This window comes from Anguilla rostrata, chromosome 15 (genome assembly GCF_018555375.3).
Source record: "Anguilla rostrata isolate EN2019 chromosome 15, ASM1855537v3, whole genome shotgun sequence".
In the NCBI taxonomy this organism is placed as follows: domain Eukaryota; kingdom Metazoa; phylum Chordata; class Actinopteri; order Anguilliformes; family Anguillidae; genus Anguilla; species Anguilla rostrata.
In genome coordinates, this window is record NC_057947.1 from 1,403,386 (window position 1) to 1,412,257 (window position 8,872).

An 8,872-nucleotide genomic window follows, 5' to 3' on the forward strand; every position below is an offset into this window, starting at 1 on the left:
TCAGACACGAACATTTTGAATACAGTAATAAATCTGAAAAATACCTGGCCAATCAAATCAAGCGAAAGAAAGAAAAAACAACTATCTCAACGATTCTGAACTCAGCAGGGAAGATTGTGCAGACACCTGAAGAAATAAATAAGACTTCAAGATTTTTACACCAACTTATACTCATCAACACATAAACCAACCCAAAAAGACATTGACACTTTCCTAACCAATATTTATTTACCACAACTTACTGAAGACCAAGCAAATGCACTTGAGAAACCGTTTACAATAACAGAATTCCACAACGCACTCAAACTCATGCCTAACAATAGATCACCAGGACCTGATGGTTTCCCTGCTGAGTTCTATAAACACTTTTGGAACATTCTAGCTCCCGTTTTCAACAGACTAACTACAGAAATTAAACAAAAATCCAAAATGCCCATAGACATGAACACTGCTACAATTTCTCTTTTACTAAAACCCGATAAAGACCCCACCTCCCCATCAAGCTATCGCCCCCTTTCTCTCATTAACAATCATTAGCAAAGCTCTGGCATCACGAATCGACACAGTTACTTCATTTATCATCCACTCAGACCAAACTGGCTTTATTAAAGGAAGACACTCATCTAACAATCTACGTAGACTATTTAACCTAATCCATTACACATCTCACACAAACTCACCAACAGCCATAGTCTCACTGGACGCAGAAAAAGCATTTGATAAAGTAAATTGGGAATTTTTATTTTCTGCACTAAAAAAATTCGGTTTTGGTGAATCATTTATCCACTGGGTGAGGATTTTGTACACATCACCAATGGCCACGATCACCACCAATGGACTAATATCACAACGCTTTACTTTGCACAGGGGCACTAGGCAAGGATGCCCACTCTCCCCATCTTTATTTGCCATATTCATTGAACCACTCGCAGCAGCTATCCGTCAAAAAGTAAACATCACAGGAATCCAAACAAAAAGTATACACCATAAGATCAGTCCCTACGCAGATGACATTCTACTGTACCTACAAAATCCCTCCTCTTCATTACCTGATACCATCCGCCTCATAAACACTTTCTCTAAAATCTCAGACTACACTATCAACTGGTCTAAATCCACCATTCTCCCACTCAGCCCTAATAGCTGGGATGTGGCAGTCCAAACACCACCTCTTCCTCTGCGCACTGGGAATATCACATATTTAGGAGTCAACATTTCCCCTAGGCTGTCAGAGTTAGTTAATCTCAATTTCACCCCACTTTTCAAAACAGTAGAGGATAACCTTCAGCGCTGGATGAATCTACCAATATGACCATACTACCCATGATAAACTACCTATTCTCAATGATCCCCATCAAGCCCCCACCCTCCTGGTTCAAATCCCTAGACTCCATCATCACAAAATTCTACTGGAAAAACAAAACACCTAGAATCAAACTAGCCACTTTACTAAAATCCAAAACCAAGGGAGGTATGGAAGCACCAAATTTTCTCCATTATTTCATTGCCCACCAACTCCAATACATTCATAAATGGACCAATCCAAATCAATCCGACAACTCCTGGACAGACATAGAACAAACATTATGTAATGAAATCCATATATCAGACTTGCCATTCGTAAGTCGTAGCTACAACTCTGACGGCCTGGTGGAAATTTCATCAAATAACTAACACCACATTCTCACCCACAAAACACTCTCCTATCTGGAACAATCCTGATTTCTTGGTTAACAGAAAACCACTAAACTTCCCTTTCTGGATTAGTAAAGGTATCACGCACCTCAAACATATATTCCATAATAACACTCTGGTCTCATTCTCTCATTTGGTCCAGAAGTATGGCATTGGGCAGAATCACTTTTTAGAATTTCTCCAGATTAAATCTTCTATTCAGACCAAAATCAACATCAAATCATCTAACTTAGATCTTGCCCCATTAACATCAAATCTGATCAACATCACTACTAATAAAAAACTACTATCCAAATTCTACAAGACAATTTCCACATCCGATTTAACAATATCCATCCCTTCAAATAAATGGGAACAAGAACTACAGATCATCCCAGGTGCCGACTTCTGGACTCAAATCTGAAAAAACATCTTCTCTATATCCACCAACACAAACATACAACTCATACAATACAAGATTATTCATAGAGTACATTACACAGGGAAAAGGATGTTTAAAATGGGCCTCATAGATTCTGAAATTTGTCCACACTGCACACAGAACACCACAGACGGCTATATGCATGCCACATGGGACTGCACACCAATCAAACAATTCTGGCGGGACATCACTGACAACCTCTCTTCTTTTAGGCTGCCACATCCCACTATCCCCTCCACTCTGCTTACTAGGAGACATGTCCAACATCAACCTAAACAACACATCCAGTAGAATACTCCCCATAGCCCTAATCATCGCCAAAAAAACTATCCTCATGAACTGGAAATCAAGGAAAAAAATCAATATTGCACTTTTGAAAAATCTACTAATCGAATACATATCAATGGAAAAAAGATCTGCCTCTATTAAAAAACAAACCGCTGACTGTGACATAATCTGGAATCCATTCATTAATACCCTACATTCTTAATTCCCGCACTGACTTCACTCATCACCCCTTTTTGACTGTCCACCATCCCCAATAAACATACTCACCGTCACTCACATACACATATCCGCCATTATACCTACACCACAATCCCTACCAAATTTAGAATCTGACATACACTTGCACACACAGGCATCACACACCTACACCCAACAAACATACACTCATTCAGACCCCTGCCAGCATTCTCTAATCTATCACTTCCCTCTTTCTTTTTTTTTTTTTCTTTTGTTTTTTTTGTTGTCCTCGTGCACTCTCCCTACTGTTTTGTTCTGGTTTGATTAGGTCATATTGTATGATTTTGTTACCTCCTTTGCCCTTTTGTTTTGTTTGTTTTTGCTTACTTAATAAAACAAAAACAAAAAAAATGAAACTTTCAAATTATTGCATCAAGTAAAGCCATGCATTATTATCATGCAAATCATACTTTATTTAAATTTCATGCAACCTATTAAATGTATAATTAAGACAAATCTCCAAATCTGTTTCCATGACACCATCCACCATAATGATCTGCTTCCCTGGGCAAAAGGACATTGGAGTATGTGCATGTCAAGCTCAGAGAAGGTGAGTCAGTGACATGAAAAACTTAGCTGCTTTGTTATTGCTCGTGGTCATAGCTGTTTAGCTACTTTTTTTGTTACAAAATTATTTGTAAAATCTTCTATGGCAACTTTGCCATGAAAAGGTCTTACTTATGTCACTGGTGTTACAGTGTTAGTGTCACTTTTGTTTACAAAAAGCTCTTTGTAGGTGTTACTTCACATTATACTGTATGTTGTTATTTTATGTTTTGTATTTGCTTATAAGAGATTAATCTCAGATAATTATTGGTCTAATAGCAAATAAATTGTAAATTTGCCTTAGAAAGATTGTAAGATGCACCTAATGACATATTTTATTCGTAGACATTTACATGAATTTACCTTTGACCAAGTTGTGTTCATTAAATATAAATAATTTGACACTGTTGTGAACCTTTTAATGAACAATATTTTAAAATATAATTAAGCTTCAAATTGTCTACATATGTCACGATAACATGTTGCAAAAAAAAGACTGTCCATTACAAGAATGTCATAGATGACCAAATCAAGATTCCACCAATGCCAATGTATGCACTCTCCGAAAACAAGAGAACACAAAATGGTGTTGTGTTGCAGAATCAGGAGGCTTTAGAGGCAAGCACGGAGTATCAGAATTAGCTTTACTCAAGAGCAGGACTGTATGCATCTCCCTCCAATTCTTCCTCATCAACACACTTCCCCTTTGTCACATCCTCACTAGGGCATTCTTCCAACTACTGTCAGGAAAGTAACACAATGCCTCCTGGTGGTAAGAATACGCTCAGCCTGTAACATTTACAACAGTCTAGTATTGAACACAACAAATGGGTAGCCCATTAATTGGCTACATAAAGTGAAAGCAAGCTACAGAATCATTACATCACCCATCAATATTGGAGACTATATCAGAAGTTAAAATGAAGTGGGACGACTGGACCGACAAGTGGATTTATCTGTTAAAACGTTGAACATAAAACGTAGTGGTTCAGGGATGATTAGCAGGGCCAAGGGGACGGGGAAATAATTCCAGGCCTTATTGAAACCACAATGATTCCATAAACTACGATTAAGCATTACATTTCAGAATCCATGGGCTAACCCAAAAATCACATAACCATGGAAACAGGCCATGGAGAAATTTGCTGCTCTGACAAGTACTGTTGTGGCTCTTAAAAGAGCCTTTGTTATTTTGACCGTGCACTTGAAAACCTTTTAGGCGCGCTCTCCACGGATGCGGCGGGCCAGCTGGATATCCTTCGGCATGATGGTCACTCTCTTGGCGTGAGTGGCACACAGATTGGTGTCCTCCAACAGACTACCCAGATAAGCCTCGCTCGCCTCCTGCAGAGCCATGACAGCAGAGGAAGCGCAGATCAGTCTTGAAGTCTTGAGCAATCTCCCTCACGAGGCGCTGGAAAGGCAACTTGCGAATCAACAGCTCAGTAGACTTCTGATAGCGGCGGATTTCTCGCAGAGCTACAGTGCCAGGCCTGTAACGGTGAGGCTTCTTCACTCCGCCAGTCGCAGGCGCGCTCTTCCGCGCTGCTTTAGTGGCGAGCTGCTTCCTGGGGGCTTTGCCACCAGTAGACTTACGCACCGTCTGCTTGGTTCTAGCCATTGCAACTTACACAAATTCTGCTTTCAATTTTTAAGGAGATTTATTGATCATTATTTATAAAATACAACACCACATTTCAATATATTTTACAATACATTTTACATTTAAATAACATTTTGAATAACATCATGTTAGATCAAAGAACATTTACTACATCGTTAGATTACAGTGCATTTTCTTTACAACTTACATTCAATTCAAAGTTTTAAAAGTGTCAATGGTTTAAATTATGCCATTTTCCTATCAAGTGTCCTTTTCCTTTTAAACTGATATTTAACTTTAATCTGATATTATTTACATAATATCACCGCACTTCAAATAAAAATATTGTCAGTACAGGCATTGCATCTAGTTTTACAAATTTTCATTTTTACAATACATATAAACATCCAATAAAATTATCTGTGTTGTTTAGATACAGTGGGCTCCAGAATTATTGGCACCCTTAATAAAAATGAAGAAAAAAGGCTGCATATAATAAATGACACAGATAATAATCTATATGTTATGTTCAAACATATGGAAAAACTATATACTTTTATTTCAATACATTTACTCTCATGATTCAATGTTTTTTTTTTTAAGTAATCTATTTTTTTTCTGAAAACCATAGGTGCCATAAACAATTAATGTAAGTAAAACCAAACAAAATGAAATTGGCAGTACAATTTTATTTAATTTAGTTAGTCTAAAGAAACTATATTGTCATTCAATCACTTCCACTTTCACTAGAGAATAAAAATGAGGTCACAAGCATACAAAATCCCTTTGTCATCCATTAGCATGGGAAAAGCCAAATAACTGTCAATTCAGAAGAGACCGATGGTAATTTATCGTCACAAATCTGGTAATGGGTACAAAAAGGACATAAACGGTTAAACATACCACTTAGCACTGTAAGGGCAATAATAAAAAGGTGTAAAACATATGGAATGCTTGAAACTTTGCCAAAAAGTGGAAGCAAGTGCATGGTGTCCCCACGGATGGTGAGGAAGATGGTGAGGGAGGCCATTAATAACCCAAGGATCACTGTTTAAGACTTGCAGAGATTGGTTTGTTTCTTGCGGTCAACAAGTCGAAAAAAAACATAAAATGGCACCTCCATACCAACTAACTCTTTGGAAGGGTGGCATGAAGACAGCACTTACTGAGCACAATAAACAAAACCAAGAATCTGGAGCTTGCCAAACCTCATTGGAATTATGATTGTCAGATGAGACGAAAATTTTTCGTTTTGGCCATACACACCATCGACATGTTTGGCGGCAAAAGAGGAATGCATGCAGGAGAACCACCTCATACCTACTGTCAAATATGGAGGTGGGTCATTGATATTTTGGAGATGTTTTGCTGGCAGTGGTCCCAGGACACTATTTTAGATCAATGGCACAATGAATTCAACAAAGTACCATGAAATTCTGGCAGAATATTTGGTTGTCTCTGCTAAGAGGCTTTGACTTGGTGATAGGTAGGTTCTCCAGGAGGACAATGACTCGAAGCATACATCAAAATCTAAACAGAAATGCTTAAGTGAAATCAACATCCATGTTTTCTAATGGCCATCTCAGTCTCCAGACTTAAATTCCATCAAAAACCTGTGGTCTGAACTGAAGGGTGGGGGGGGGGGGGGGTTTGGGTGGTCCATAAGTGCAAACCCAAAGATATCAATGATTCTGAAAAGTTCTAAATGGAGCAATGGCCAAAAAGTCCTCCAAATGTGTTCTCTAACCTTATCACAAATTATAGGAAAAGACTCATGGCTGTCATCTTTGCCAGGGGTGTTTTCACAAAGTATTAAACCAGGGGTGCCAATAATTGTGGAACCTGTTTTTTGGGGAAATATTTTTTTTTTTTAATGTAAGACTTTGGTTGATTCCAATGAACCATTAATCAAGCGCAACAGGTTTACACATGTTAGAAAATAAAGCTTATGTCAATAACTGTATTATTTTTTAGTTTAGAAATTTTTGCATATTTATCAAGGGTGCCAATAAATCTGGAGCCCACTGTATGTTCTCTGTAATACATCCACATTTGGTAACACTGAGATCAATATTAATACTGAGACCGATTGTTGTTATTTTATCCCACCCATTTTTATTTTGCATTCCAATAATCAATAATTCATTGTTTCTACCCTCAGAAAAAGGGCAGTCAGTGGTTTTAACAAAACAGCTTCCACTTTTTCAGAATACAAGACATTATGTCTCCGACGTACGCCTTTAAAGTATACCAGCGAAAAGTATTTATCAGCGAAAAATACTTTTACCAGCAGAATTTTAAATTACCAGCGGAATTTAATAAAACCATTATGTGCTGTGGTAGGAGCTGGAAATGGTTGAAAGTATCAGAGTATTTACTTTTGCTATCGGACCTGTGGGCTGTATTGGAATACTGGAAACACAAAGTGGATGCATTCTGCCATCCGGTGGTCTTGTGACGCTGCTACAAGGGACTGAACTCCAGAGGTTGAGATTCAAGGCAGAAGTTGGGAGTTTCTAAAACGTTGACTGCTTACTCCGGTTCACTTTGTCTAATATAAAATTTTTTGTAAAGATCTGAAACTATGCACTAATATAGGAAAGCAGGATGGGGAAAATATTTTTCATGGCACTGTGCATAAGGTAGACAGGTTTCCTTTAACTGGCTTGAATACAAGGGGCACCAGGGAGACACACACTACACAGCTTGCAGAGGAATTCTCAGAAGTTTGCTAATGCCACACACCAGTATGGAGCATATTATATTGCATTTTTTTTCCCTGTAATTACACCAAACACCCATGTGATTGAGCCAGAGCCATGACATGACCTTATGTTTAATCTTAAGGCTTTGCTTTTTGAACAAAACAAAAAAAAATCAGGTTTGGTACGATAACAAGCCTGCACATTAATGTGTGTTGCTGTATCTGTAGCAGTCTTTTGTCTGTGACGTTAAGATAGTCAGCCATATTTATATGCTCAATTGCCAGCTGCTCGCCCACCATACTGCCGCCTCTGTGCTCTGCATGCATAGCGCCGGGCTGCGCGTTGGAAGTGACAGCCCTGCTCAATGTGTCACAAACATTTCCGGTCCTGGTTTATAGATAACTCGCAGGTTGTAATTCTGGATAGCCAGTAGCATGCTCTGCAAGCGCTTGGGAGCATTCAGGAAGCTGAAGATTTATACTAATAATATATTATCTGCTGAATTTGCTTTAGAGAGGGGCACTAGACAAGGTTGCCCTCTTTCCCCGCTTCTTTTTGCGTTAGCAATAGAGCCACTCGCAGAAAGAATTAGACAAGATCCCAAAGTCACGGGAGTTAGTACTGGCAAACATAATTACAAACTTCATTTATTTGCGGATGACATTTTGATATATTTAACAAATATAGAAAGCTCCATATCTCCTTTATTAAACATTCGAATATTCTTGTATTTCAGGCTATAAAATGAATATGGAGAAAAAGGAAATAATGGCAATAGGGAAACGTAAAAGAATAAACCATGATGCGCAACTACCATTTAAGTGGACTAAAAATATTAAATATTTAGGATGTTTAATTAGTGACAATAAACAACAGATATAATTTTATTCCATTACTTAATAATATGAAAGACGCCTTAACTAAATGAAATAATCTTCCCATAAATCTCATAGGCAGAATTAATCTTTTTAGAATGACATGGCTTCCAAAGTTTCTCTTTATTTTCAATAATACCAATTACCCTGCCAAAAAGGTTTTTTATAAAAGCATATTCTGCCATAACAGATTTTATATGGGCAGGAAAAACTCATAGGATCAAAAGGAAAACATCAGAGGGTGGATTTAACCATCCTGACGTAGAGTTTTACCAACTTGCCACTGAAGGATTCTATTTGTGACATATAGTCAAATATACAAAGGAAGAACAATGGATTCATACTGAAGATGCTCAAGTACATCCTCATGACCTCTTTACATATTTATTTTCAAAGGATAATATTAAGAATATTACAAAATTTATAGTAAAAAATACTGTAACATCATTGAAGAAAATTAAGAGGATACTGGGCGAACCAATATCAGTCCCAAAAAACATTA

The 8,872-nt window shown here is 37.7% G+C and overlaps 1 pseudogene; it reads right to left on the bottom strand.

Annotated features, from left to right (window-relative positions):
- Window positions 1–4,402: 4,402 nt before the first annotated feature.
- LOC135241164 (histone H3-like) lies at window positions 4,403–4,814 on the bottom strand (annotated as a pseudogene).
- Window positions 4,815–8,872: the final 4,058 nt, after the last annotated feature.